The sequence below is a fragment of the Podarcis filfolensis genome, assembly GCF_964270895.1.
Source record: "Podarcis filfolensis genome assembly, chromosome: 5".
Lineage (NCBI taxonomy): Eukaryota > Metazoa > Chordata > Lepidosauria > Squamata > Lacertidae > Podarcis > Podarcis filfolensis.
The window spans coordinates 72035024-72049342 of NC_139608.1; the positions used below are offsets into that span (position 1 = coordinate 72035024).

The following is a 14319-nucleotide window of genomic DNA, read 5'->3' on the forward strand; positions in this document are numbered from 1 at the left end:
AGCCTTCAATATTTATGAGTTCAGGAGCAATGGTTATTGCTATGTGCCATTCTCATCCATCATGGATAAGCTAATGTATATATCACACTATTTAATAATAATTTCGTTTTATAAGCAGCTTTCCAAGCCACAGCTTACAATTTAATTGCAACTGTGGTCCTGTTCAGTTTGCTTCATTTTAGTACTTGGATTAAATCTGGAATACAGTAGAATAGATACTGGGGACATTACACAAAAAGTTTACTTTTATGCTTTTTGTTTTGCTGCTTATGGACCCAATGTGTTCTCAGCGAAATTGAATGAACCTGTTATGCTAATCCACAGTGCAACCTGATGTATGCCTACTCAGAATTGTGCATCATCAAGTAGAATGGACCTCACTCCCTAGAAAGTGTGTATTAAAACAAATAAATGGTCCAGAGAATGAGGCATCTCATAAATCTCTCTCTGTGTAACTGAACAAGCCTTAAACCTGGTTAGTATTTGGGTAGGAGACATTCATTAGGGAATCCCATGTACGCCACTCTGATGTCCTTGCGGAAAGGTTGTACAGTGGTACCTCGGGTTAAGAACTTAATTCATTCTGAAGGTCCATTCTTAACCTGAAACTGAAGTAAAGTTTTTAACCCAAGGTAGTATTTCTGGGTTAGCAGAGTCTGTAACCTGAAGCGTCTGTAACCTGAGGTACCACTGTAATAAGATAGATACTTCACACAAGCACACCCTACTGATTAGAAACAGAAGTCAATTACTGAATATAAAAATATTCACTCATTTGAATCTGTCGCCTGATATGGATTCCAAATAGACAGCTTGTTCCCTTCTCCCTTTACTTCTAATAATAAATTGCAAGACCAGATCAGTATGTAGTTTATTATTTTTATCATTCAGAAACTATAGCCTTGTAGGTTACCTCGGTTACAACATGGTACTGATAATGGGTTTGATCCCCATAGGGGTGTGTATTCCTGCAGTGCAGGAGGTTTGGTCTATGATGCACAATACCTTTATAGTTAAATACCAATTTATCAGAAACATGGGGATGCCAATGAAATTCTTTTCCCATTGTCAAATCCTTCTCTCTTGTAACATATAGAAACACTTACCCAGCCAAAATAATTGAAAACAGGTCAAAACATTAGCAGGATTCTAAATGCACTTGTAATGTAACAGAAAGTATGGATAATTTGGAAATATGAAAAATTGGAGGAGTATTGATATGCAGTTGAAAACAGAATTAATAGGACCCATGGATGGGATGGGGGGAAGTCAGGAGATTCAGAGTAATCTTGATATGTGGAATTTTTATGATATTATGATGTAACTTTATTTCTTCTCTCTTTTGTTCTTTTTCTTTATTTTTCTTTCTTTATTCTTGAAAATCAAATAAAAATATTATTAAAAAAGAAACACTTACCCAGCACAATGGTTTTTACTTTGTGCATTTCTCCAGTCCCACCAGTGACAGTCAGGGATGAAGGTAATACTGTAGTCAGTTTCCAGTACATGTCCCTTTCACCTCTGTTCATTCATTAGTTCACTCCATCTTCTTCCTGCCTATTCTGTGATTTAAAATAAAAATAATGCATGTAAATACAAATTTAAATACTTTCAAAAAAACCCTAGCTCTCAAAGTAAGCATTTCTAAATATATTCAATCTCAAAATACACATTTTCAGGGCATTTTATGTTATTTTTAGCTAAGAAGTGCGAAATCTGAAGGATAACTACATTGTTACCTGCACATTATTCCAGGAAGTACAGGTCAGTTCATAATCAGAATTTGGAAAAATAATAATCAAGCATCCCTAGTGGCAGTGAATTATATGGAGCAGCAACAGAAAATACAATGTAAGCATGTCATGGCATTCGGTTGGAATATCTTACAGAAGGTCATGGGAAAGCGGAGCACAGAAATGTCAATTTCAGCAGCAAGCCCCATGGTTCCAGAAACATGAGTTCTTAGAAAATTGCAAGCCATCTGCAGCTCTTTGATCCTTACATAAAAGCCCCTGGCTCATTTGGGAGGGAGTGTGGATTAGAAAAGTAATAAATAAATAACAAAAGAAGTGATTCATTTATTGGGCCACTTTTCATATTTATTCCCATCTCCAAACCGATCCAACAAGGAGGCACGCTAGGCAAATTCTGATAAATGTAAACGCTATGTGGTCAGATATATGGATTATTGTGCCTTACAACATGATGCTTCCTACACCCAAAAGATAAGAAAAGAACGTGTTTTCAGAATATATTCTGAATATATACAGATGGTCATACATAACTATAATGAGAGCTGCCAAATGACTGAGCAATTTTTAGCTTACTAATGTTCTTCCCTTTTGTCAATTAATGGATTACATTTAAACAGACATCAGTATAAATACCCTTTTCAGAAAGTGAGAGCCATGTGCTTTAAGTCATTTTATTTTGATTTGTCATCAATGTGATACTTTGCATTGCTTAACTTGGTTAATTAATTGCATTATGTTTCAATGCGGCATTGTAAGAAATAGTGGGATGAATTATTTTTTAAAAGAATATGAAACTATCTTTATTTATATATTTTTCATTACTATTATAAGAACATATCAGGGTCAAAATATCCTAAGCAATTAATTAAATGTACCCTTAACACACAGCAGCGCTGTTTAAAATTTGCCATTCTTGATTAAAAGTGGTCTGTACCAATCTTCAACTAAAGTTTAGTTGATGAATCTACCAGTTAAACCAAAGATAAGCTGCAGTCCAAAAGGTAACCAGATGTAAATGGGACACTCCTGTTGTCTCAGTGCTTGTTTAGCTAAGCACTGTGAATACCACAACATGCCCCAGATGTTAAGAACACAAATTGCCATCAAGGATTTATCTTGAAACAGCCATAGAGGTTTACTTCATTCTTTCCAAAGAGAGAAGAGCAGAGGAAACTGTGTAGTTGTTCCAAAAAATTCTCATGTTCCTTTCTATCGTATTCCATTAATTAACGAGGAATGGAAACTGCATTCAAAAGTTATCAAAGGAGAAAGAAATTTCAGTGAAATTCTTACGGGTGCATCAGTTCTTATACAGTGGTACCTCAGGTTAAGTACTCAATTCGTTCCGGAGGTCCGTTCTTAACCTGAAACTGTTCTTAACCTGAAGCACCACTTTAGCTAATGGGGCCTCCCGCTGCCGCTGCGCCGCCGGAGCACGATTTCTGTTCTTATCCTGAAGCAAAGTTCTTAACCTGAAGCACTATTTCTGTGTTAGCGGAGTCTGTAACCTGAAGCGTATGTAACCTGAAGCGTATGTAACCTGAGGTACCACTGTACAGGGTTTCCACCACGCTTATTTAATTTTCAGGAGGACGAGGAATGTTTGAATGGTCCTTTCATTCTACAATTCTTTCACAAGTGGTCTGCACTTTGCATCATTCCTGAACACCTGCAATTCAATTAAAGCCCAGGGGAATACATTATGAAGTGTTTCCTCCGATGGGGCATTCCCAGTTCAAGGAGGATGAACAGACAGGGAGACCGCAAGGTGCTGGAGTATGTTTAGCAGAACGCAAAACATGCATACTACCTTTGGCCATGAATTTTTAGAATGACCTGACAAGCAGAAAAACAAAAGCATCTTTCGTGGGGGAGAAAAGCTTTTGAGAAACTGGAGGACAGATTGTGGCATTCTTCCATGCAATAAGGGCAAGTCTCCCACAGGGATTTCTGCACAAGAACAAGGGGAATCAACTAAGCAGTTCCATGACTGTAAGCTGTGCAAGAGATTCCCCCCGCCCTACGTTCTGGATGTTTCTCCAACCAGTTGGGTAGGGTGGAAATGCTACATTAGCTTCCCAGTTTGTGCTTGAACTGCACTGGTCAACCCACACCCCTCTTCCTCCCAGTAAGCAACTGTGACCCACTTGCCAGGAAGCTAGCATAGTGGCTCTGTCGCACCTCGTGAGCGGCTTCTGGACTAGATGGGGTTTTGCAATTAATCCAGAAGAGCTCTTAATTTTTATGTTCACTTGCTATGTTTTTATCTTCACATTGAGTTACAGTGGTACCTCGGGTTAAGAACTTAATTCGTTCCAGAGGTCCGTTCTTAACCTGAAACTGTTCTTAACCTGAGGTGCCACTTTAGCTAATGGGGCCTCTCGCCGCCGCCACGCGATTTCTGTTCTCATCCTGAAGCAAAGTGCTTAACCAGAGGTACTATTTCTGGGTTAGCAGAGTCTGTAACCTGAAGCGTATGTAACCTGAAGCATATGTAACCCGAAGTACCAATGCAGGTGATCAGACCAGGAAACTCTCTTCCAAAAGGAGGCCTTTGTGCTCTAGGGTGAATTCTTTCATATCTCTTCTAGAAATGCCAGTCCCAATACATCCAGTAATTGCAGTTGGCTTCTTGACAGCTGCCTATTGCGTCCCTTAAAATAAACACTAAAGAATAAAATCTGGAAAAGAAAAATGTTTAAGATATGCATTTTGGAGGTTAGCAAGTAGTTTTCCTTTATGGCTGACCACACAGCTTTTTAAGTGAGCAAAGATTTTGAAGTCTCTTGTTATCTTGACTGTGCAGGCAGTGTAGTTTGCCTAAGGCTACCTTAAGCGAATGAACTATCAACTTAATTTCTGCCTTTTTTATAATAAAACCTAATCTCATCAGAATGTAACTGCGTTATATCTATTCTGCAACACATATAGCTGAAAACAGTTACAGCCAATTTCTCCTTGGAAACCAAATGGCACAAAGTATATATTACAAAAGGAAAAATAGGTTGGTAGCTAAGCTCCATATCCCCCCCTTTCTATATTTACCTCTTTCATTTTTGTTCGATTAATGCAAATTATGAGCTCTTCCTACATAAATAAATAGTTGTTGCTAAGCTATCTATATCTTCTGTGGCTTTCATTTCTATATGAAGGCATTAATTGATCTAAGACAGCTCCTTTTTTAAAATCCAGGATTCAATGTTTAATTATGGGTAGAAGAGAGTGAAAATCCATATGGAAATTCGGATCCCAAATACCTTTCTCCTAAACCCTATTGTGTTGAGCAGTGGCGGACCTTGGGGCCTCAAATTTCAGCAGCAACCTGTGTGGCACTAAAATTCAGCAACCCTCCACCTCTCACACTCCATTCTAAATCAATAATAATAATAATAATAATAATAATAATAATAATAATAATTTATTATTTGTACCCCGCCCATCTGGCTGGTTTCCCCAGCCACTCTGGGCGGCTTCCACAAAGACCAAAAATACACTAATATGCCATACATTAAAAACTTCCCTGAACAGGGCTGCCTTAAGATGTCGTCTGAATGTCAGGTAGTTGTTTATCTCTTTGACATCTGATGGGAGGGCGTTCCACAGGGCGGGCGCCACTACCGAGAAGGCCCTCTGCCTGGTTCCCTGTAGCTTTGCTTCTCGCAATGAGGGAACCGCCAGAAGGCCCTCGGCGCTGGACCTCAGCGTCCGGGCAGAACGATGGGGGTGGAGACACTCCTTCAGGTATACTGGGCCGAGGCATCCCTGAGGCTCTGCACCCAGTATGGCCGAACGTCTTGTGCTCCCCTATATCCATCTCTGTGTGGTGATTCTCTGCAGCTGCACCATGGCGAAGGAAAAATGCAGAGGGCCTGGGATCAGCACCAGAATGTCAGAGTTGATTTGTTTTAGACAAATGAACAGTTGAACTAAACATGTAGGGAGAAATGGTGACCAGGCCAGCTATCTCTACAGCAGTGTCCTTTAACATCTTTAATATAAGCATGAAGCAGAATCTAGAAGGAGTTAGCTGCACTGGAATATACGTGACAAGCACGCCTAAGTACTCTGGATAGCATTCATGGGCATTACAGTGGTACCTCGGGTTAAGAACTTAATTCGTTCCGGAGGTCCGTTCTTAACCTGAAACTGTTCTTAACCTGAAGCACCACTTTAGCTAATGGGGCCTCCTGCTGCCGCTGCACCGCTGGAGCACAATTTCTGTTCTCATCCTGAAGCAAAGTTCTCAACCCGAGGTACTATTTCTGGGTTAGCGGAGTCTGTAACCTGAAGCGTATGTAGCCTGTAACATATGTATCCCGAGGTACCACTGTACTATTATAAGAACATAAGAGCCTACTGGAACAGGCCAGTGGCCTATCTAGTCCAGCACCCTGTTCTCACAGTGGCCGAACCACAAGCAGGATTCAAGCACAAGAGCCAACATGCGTTTTCCAACAACTGGTATTCAGAAGCATTGCTGCCTCCAACTGTGGAGGCAGAGTGCAGCCATTATGGCTAGTTTATCAGGTGCAATTATGAAAGTAATAACTCACATTCAGAAATATTGAATGTGGATACAGTAGAAATGCAGGGGAAGTGCTTCCAGGCTCACTATTTTTGAGTGGGATTCAATCCCATGCTGGCAAATTTAGGAGCCACAATTGTATTTGATTGGGAGTTCTTGCACAACAAACCTACTGGAAAGTGTGGGATAACGTTTACTTTGACACATCATCGAACCTCACTGGAAGTAAACCAGAATGAATGCCAACCTCATCTAATCTCCTTGCAATCCAATCAGGATGAGTGCTCAATAAACAGGTCATCTGAAGGTACCCCCAGAAAGAAACATAACACAACTATGCCTTCTCCTCAGTTTACCCTTGTGAAAAATGTCACCAATATCAGAGATATCAGAAAAAAATATCCTCTTTCCACCTAAGTGTATAAAAGAAGCTCAAATATTAGGCCTTTTCAGATATAACGCTTAACCAAAACTTGATTCAAGTCCAGATTCTTATCGTCTCAGCAGAACTCAAATGACAAATTTATGCCTCTTTGTCTAATGGGTGTGAGAGGCTGCCAGACTTTTGCTAGGGAACCTTTGAGTTAGATACATTTGCAAACAATGTATTATATGGAGCAGAAGCTGAGACTAAGGCAGGCTTCTCTCTATAAATCTATATTGTTCCAGGAATGCAACACTTGATTTATACCAGCCAAAGTTCTCATCTAGTAAAGAAAGGGTTTGTTTCTGTAATCAAATGCAACATATGACACTTTACCCTTACTTATTGTGCAATCTTTTCCCACTATCCTCTGATTATGCTTAATGCACACTTTTAACTTAAAGTGGAGGTTCAGGAACACATGCATCGTTTCCTAGGTCTTTAAAATATCTATCCATATTTCTTTATTAGCAGTGTGGACTTATGCACCATACAAAACTAGACCAATGGATAAGGGATAAGCTTGAAAACCGCTGTGACATTATTCAATTTTCCGCAGCCATTCCACATACCAAGTTGCTCCTTATTTACACATGGGGAAATGCCTTTCTGTATCACAAATCAACCCAGAAAACCTCTTGCATTAGGCCAACTGAGGGACATGTGAAAGCACCTTTTGATAAAGAGCATACATTAGGAAGATAACCTGATATATAATAGACCTCTCCCGCAATTTGTTTGATCCATTGCTTTCCTGGAAAACAGCATTGAAAATTCGAGGCATGATGATGCCTGTTGCAAAAGAGGTCAAGCCACGTTGTGCATATATCCACTTTCTTGATTTTATGAGCCTCTTGAACACACTCCAATTTGTACATTAGGGAATAATAAATACATAGAATTTACAGCATATAGAACCTGTTACAAAACTCTTTACTAATTTACTTTTTTTTAACCCTCTGAATGTTGCAGCTAAGGTTGCTCCTGGGTATTTTCTGTTAAAATTTGCGGTTGGGGGTGTTTAAATCTAATCTTAGCACTGAAGACATGGAAGCACACTGAAGCACAGCCAAAATGAGTGTCAGAACGAGTGTTTCTTTCTGTTTTGAAATTCAAGGTTCAAAGAGTTTAGGCTAAATATTGCAAAACAACATTGCATGGCAAGGCACTTTGCTGCTACCTTTCCATTCTAGGCGTACTGGTGGGTGTATTGTTGCCAGTACCAGCTGTATGAAAGTGCATGGCTGATGGCTGGGATGTTTTCTTGACATGAGAGTGACATCAGAAAGGAGGCAGAAATCAAGAACAACCAGAGGTGAACTGCTCAGTGTGATGGGAAAAGATTAAAAGTAAAGCCCACCTTGGCTTAAAAGGTGCACACTGATAATTCTCATAAATGTTATGCATCTGACATTTGGGAAATATAAGAACTTGGGGAAATTCATTAAAATCCAATTTCATGTAGAGCAGAGATAAACAGCATAGGGCTCACACACCGTGTTTAGCTCGGTGGAGTTTTCCTGAGCCAGCCCACCCAAGCCAGCCATTCTGGGGAAAGTACTGGAAGCCTGCAACATACACATATTTAACTTGTGCGCATTCAGCTTCACGTGCTTGACAAAAAAAAGAGACACATTAAAATTTAAAAGGAGATGGGCATCCAGGAAAAAAGACTTTGTGATCCCTTGCATCATGACACCCAATGTGTTTTGACTATGTGTGATTTTGGCTTTAGGCAAGATCCCCATGGAATGTAACCCCCAGGTTTGCTGTGGGCTGAAAAGCATTTCTAAGGGTATGACTTTGGCTGGTTTAATATGTTCCCCTGCCAATATACTGTTAGTTACTTACTTATTCCTATTCAAGCAGACAGCTGAGAAATGGCTTGTGGATGTAGCCAAACCTTGGTAGAGCAGCTGGCACAGGTGCCCCTCTCCATCATGCACATTCCTCCATGCAGGCAAAACCCCAACTGAAAAGCCCAGACCTCACATCACATCATGTAATGTGATCAAGGCTAAAGAAATGTCTTGATCTACTGCCACCAGAAGATGATCATCCCCTAGCAAGGCATGTGAGGCAACCACGAACATCCAGAGATTTGTGTGTACCCTCCAGGTGAATTTTAAATGTAGTCCAGTGGGTGATCTCAAGTAAATCATTGCAATGATTCTTCCTTAATATGTATTTCATTTATTCCTTTTCAAATGTAACGTTCTACAAATTGCATGAACTGAAGATAACAACTGTTTATATCATTTGCAGACGTAGACTCAGGCCAGCCATCTATTGTTTCCCTACCTCCCAAATATTATCCATAACTTTGCTTTCTACTCTCTCAGCATTTCTGCTAAAGCACCTCCCTTAAATCATACCTATGAATCTCACCACAATGAAAGGAAGAACTGTCTGCACTCCAAAAATTATCATCAGAGCTTTGCTGAGAAAGTCTATCCAAAGTGTTACATGACCACACAGCTGTGATTCATGAACGCAGCCAGACTCTTAAATTAATTCTTAATGGTATTTTGCTAAATTTGAAATGCAGTTCCATTATGTTTGCTGACTGGGAACAGTTGTGGACCACCGGTATGAAATTTACAGCATGTAATGCCCTAAGAGAGAATATTATGAAAATGATATACAGGTGGTACATGACACCAGTCAAGCTTGCAAAAATATATCACTTGCCCGATAATAAGTGTTGGAAATGTAAGGAAAATGAAGGTACATTCTTTCACCTTTGGTGGACGTGCCCAAAGATTAAGGCTTTCTGGGAAATGATATATAATGAAATGAAAAAGGTATTTAAATATACCTTCCTGAAGAAACCAGAGGCCTTTCTCCTGGGCATGGTCGGCCAATGGGTGCCAAAGAAGGACAGAACAGCAGCAAGAATACTCATCGCGAAGTATTGGAAGACACAAGATCTACCCACCTTGGAAGAATGGCAGATGAAAGTGATAGACTATATGGAATTGGTGGAAATGACTGGCAGAATCCGCGACCAGGGAGAAGAGTTGGTGGAAGAAAATTGGAAGAAATTTAAAGACTATCTGCAGAAACACTGTAAAATTAATGAATGTTAGAATGATGCAGGATTGAAATGAGATGGTTTTAGTAACAAAATTAAAAGAATATGCAAAAAAGGATTGATAATTAGATGAAAATATGATGTTTAACATGTCAAGATTTATAATTAGGATAAAAACAAAGAGGGAAAGGATTTGCTGAATTAACTATGTGAACTGGAATACAAAAAAAGGGAGGTGTGAGGAGGTCAGGAAACGAGTAATTGAAATATAAGACATGAAAAGTTTGATTTGTTTTTAATTGTTTTTTTATTTTTTACATATTTTGTATTTTTTCTGTATTTTTGTATCTTTTTTCTTTGTCTTTTTTATTTTTTTCTTCTTATATTGTAATTTTCTTTGTTTGTAAAATCTCAATAAATATTTTTTTTAAAAAATGAAATGCAGTTCCATTACCACAGTCCATAACCTAAATCTTGCTATACAAAAAAGACCACACGCCAAAAATAGTAACAACGGTGGGGCTGGAAGAGGGAAGCTGTGTCATGAAAACAATTTTATGTCAAACAAACTTAATCACCTAGGTTACAGATCACCTCAAGGATATATTGATTTTGCATGTGGATGTGAGAATGAAAATATTTGACACCCAAAATGGTAGATACACATATGAACCACTTAGCCTCTTCCAGATATGAACAGGAATTTTCAGTGAAGGTAGTGTTGTGTAGACCAGATATAGAGGACCTTTGGCCAACCAGATGTTACTGAACTACAATGTTCATTATCTCTGGCCATTGGACATGCTGAATAGAGTTGATGGACATTGTCATTCAGCAAAAACTAGAGGGCCAAACATTCTTCGCATCTGGTTTAGATTGAAATGTTCTTGTTGCACTCTATTTCTAAATACTGAGTAGAACTAGTGTTGAATACAACCTGAATTGTTTAATAATTCTTCCCCCCCTTTTTCTGTATTTTAATAAACTGAAATAAACTATTTACTGTTCAGTTTAACCCCCTGATATTTGCTATTGTAGTGGGTTAAGCTATAGCGGAAATCCCCATCTGCTACAACAACCTGGTATGGTAGGCTGATATTATTAATAGGTTATTACAGATTGAGGGGGCAATGAAGCAGAGATGAAAGTTATCTAAGGCCACAATATTTTTTGTGGTTGAGGTAAGATTTAAAATGGGGAATTTCAACCTTATAGTTTAGTTCTCTTAACTCCACATACCAAAATAGGTGTTTAGGTATATAAGTTGTGTGTGTGGTTTTCTTTTAAAAGTTCAAGCATTTGAATCATTCTCAGCAACCTTGTATTACATTATGCCAATCTTTTAAAAGTTTACTGAAGAAATGGAAAACGTAAAACTATTTCTTCAGGCCCTTGTCTGACTGTTAGAGCTAGAAGGTGACAAATTAAAAACCCGTCACCAACACCAGCCAGAGTAATGGTGCATTGTCAAACCTTACTTTGATGAGCAAAGGGCTTTAAAATGTGAAATACAACTCTCCTCTAAAACACAGGTCTCCATAATCTGGGGGGTGCCTTTTAAACCTCCAACCATGTCAGCCAGATGAGAGGTGCCAATATTTTTTAAAGCTTCTCCAGCATTTTAATACTGTTGTAAGTTGGGTAAGCAGTGTGCCTGAGTCCCTCCTAATTCCTGGATTCAGAAAAGATTCGGTTGTTGAAATAGTAAGGCCAGGTTCTTGGTAATGGCCCACTAAGTATGGGTTGTTAAGGTAACAAAGGAAGTGGCTTTGTGCCACCGGACAAATGGGTGACTCCGCTCACCTGGCTGGTTGTTAGAAGGGCAAAAGCCAGGGTTGAGGTGTGGGTGTGGGTGTATGAGAGAGAGTGAGAGAGAGCTAGAAACAGGTAGGAGCCTGAAGCTTGTGAGGGAAAGTCATGCTTGATTTCGGCTGGAATCCAAGGTTGTGGCCATAGGAGAAGCAAGACCTTCTTGGGGTGTTAACACTGTGAGTCCCTCCATCACAGGCTCAGGTTGTGTATATGTGCAAATGAACAAGTACTATTTTTATAGAAAAAGAGGTTGCAGAAGTCACCATGAACACCTCCCTTGTTCTCTTAGAAAGGCAATGGTGCTAGAACTGAGAGGTGCTAGAACTGAGTTCCATCAAGTTCTGGCTAAAAATATTCCCTGAAATGAGCCATATATCATAAAGACACCACAGTCTCCACTGTCCCTCATTCCAAGGAAAACAAACACTGGGCAAGTGTCTGGAACCCATGGAATCTCACACTGCTCAGAGATCGGAGGTGTGTGCAACAATATCTTCCCTTTCCATCCAACAGGCAGCTTATTGTCCCTTTTGCTTGTCAAATCAATGGAGTCTCCTCTTGTCCTCACATTCTTAGAGAACTCTCCAACTCCACACAAGTGAACACTCGGGATTGCTGAAGTTATTTACAGAGAGAAAAAGAGAGAGAGAGAGAATAGGAGAGTTAGAGCCTATAAAAAGATGTTAATTATGTGCTAAAGTCTGAATAATTAGTTGCAATAAGCCACAGACTGAGCTCTTTAATGACTGCCTGCTCATTTGAATTATATACAGGCTACTCATTAGGAAAAGGGAAAGTTTTAATGTGGGATGTTGTTGTCCATTATATCAGAGTATTCACTTTAAGAATAAGTAATGTATGTGGAACATACTGGGCACAATCAGTAAAAATTAATAACAATTAAGACACATAATTAATTTATTTGTAAAAATGTATATAGTGCTCAATCCAGGGCTTTTTTTCATCCAGAACTCACTGGAACTCAGTTCTGGCACCTTGCAGGTGGGCCCCTTTGCCATTATAAGGGAACAAGGGACACATTCATGGTGAGTTTCAGTACCTCTTTTCCTAGAAAATAGCACTGGCTTGATCATATACTGTATAATATCTAAGGCAAACACATTGAACTCTGACTCCCTATGCCAACAGAAGCCCTCCTAGAGTCTAGCAGAATTGTCTGCAGCAAAACTGGCTTTCACTTCAATGTTACTGTGCTGCATAACTCATTACAATTACACAATTAAACTGATAAAAAAATTCAGTTTGTTTCTCAAACAAGCAGATTTTAAGCATATCACTCAACAATCACAAAAGTAGTGATGAACAACCTACTGCAATTATGTTCTCCAGTCTCACTTCAGCGTAATTGTTTCATGATAGGAAAACAGAAGTCTACATTTAAAAGACTGGCATCTAAAGGTATTATTAAAAAAATACCCCCTGGGAAATAAAATTGACAAGTCACAATTAGGATTCCTTCAAAGTACATTAGTTTTGTTTACTCCCCCCCGCCCCGCTTCTATACACAGTACAGCTACATTAGAAATATCATTTTAAAGTAATTGTGTGCTGTCTAATCACCTCATCTGTCATTGAATTTATTGGAAGATCAGTTAGAGCCAGCTACCTTAGACTTGTTATATCATAATTACGTTGTTGTTTAAGAAGAATCCACAGAAAATGAAAATGAAATCCACAAAATGAAAATCTAATTAACCTAAGACAAGAGCAGTGGAAACTTGGCAAACTCTTTGGTTAACACTTTCCTTCCTAGTATTTAACAATTACCTCTGACTCATATTATCTTAAAGCTGTATTGTGCATATGCTGTGGCACTTGTGGGATCAATGGAGAATGTGCACAAACCATGGTGATTCTGCACTAAAATATTATCTTAAAGACTTCAAAAGAAAACATGACAAAGGAGGTCAGCAACAGAGTGCACATTTGATGCAGCAAAGTCAACATTTCAAGAGAAAACATTACTAAAGGAAATCATATATAAAATGCACATTTCAAACAGCACAATTAACAAGAGAATAAAATATTATCATAAACATAGAACATATCTGCTGCTGGTACTGCCAGTCTTGCCCATGGTAGCCAGCGGCTGCAGAAGCTCAAGCTCAATGAAATGGGTCTGCACTATGAGACAGACAAGATGATCCTTAAACTCATGCCTGTCCATATTCTGTTAAACTGAGCAGTATTGCAAATTTCTTCAATGTAGTCAGTCAAAGGAGTATTTTGTTTTCATTATTTTCTTGAGAGAGATATTTTTGTAACTGCGCCCTAATTACAGCCATGCAAAGCAGCATTTTCTAAGAGTGCCGACAGCTGGAGTGAAGTTGTACACTTTATGGATTGTGAAGATGCAAACATGGTCACAAGATGATTGGTTGTCAGCTGATTTACACCATACCTTCTATACAGAGACATTTTGGTTGGTCAGTCTTGCTGGCAAGTACAGAGATGCAAGAACCCCAACAGAGTGTATAACCCAAACCTGGTGGATTGGAGTGCCTGTAAATGTTTTTCATTTTTACATCTTTATCAGGATTTGGTCACCCTGTTTTATTTACAAGTTGCCAGTCAGGAAGTCTTGATAATCCAACCTGGAGAAAGGTGTGGCAGGTCAGCACTTGCCACTGGTGAGCAGCCTTATAGAAGCCAAAAGTTCATCCTGAGGTGGCATATTTGTGGTGGGTGCCACAAATCAAATGACAGAAAGACTAGATGGAAAGACAGCTATCACCCCCAGGAGACTGAA

The 14319-nt window shown here is 39.2% G+C and overlaps 1 long non-coding RNA gene across 1 annotated transcript in view; it reads right to left on the minus strand.

Moving 5' to 3' along the window:
- LOC310762875 overlaps positions 1-14319 on the minus strand; it is a 602857-nt gene that overhangs the window by 557177 nt on the left and 31361 nt on the right. Inside the window, exon 3 of the long non-coding RNA XR_014548259.1 lies at positions 1418-1562. This is a non-coding gene — a long non-coding RNA (uncharacterized lncRNA). The remainder of the gene's footprint in view (positions 1-1417; positions 1563-14319) is intronic.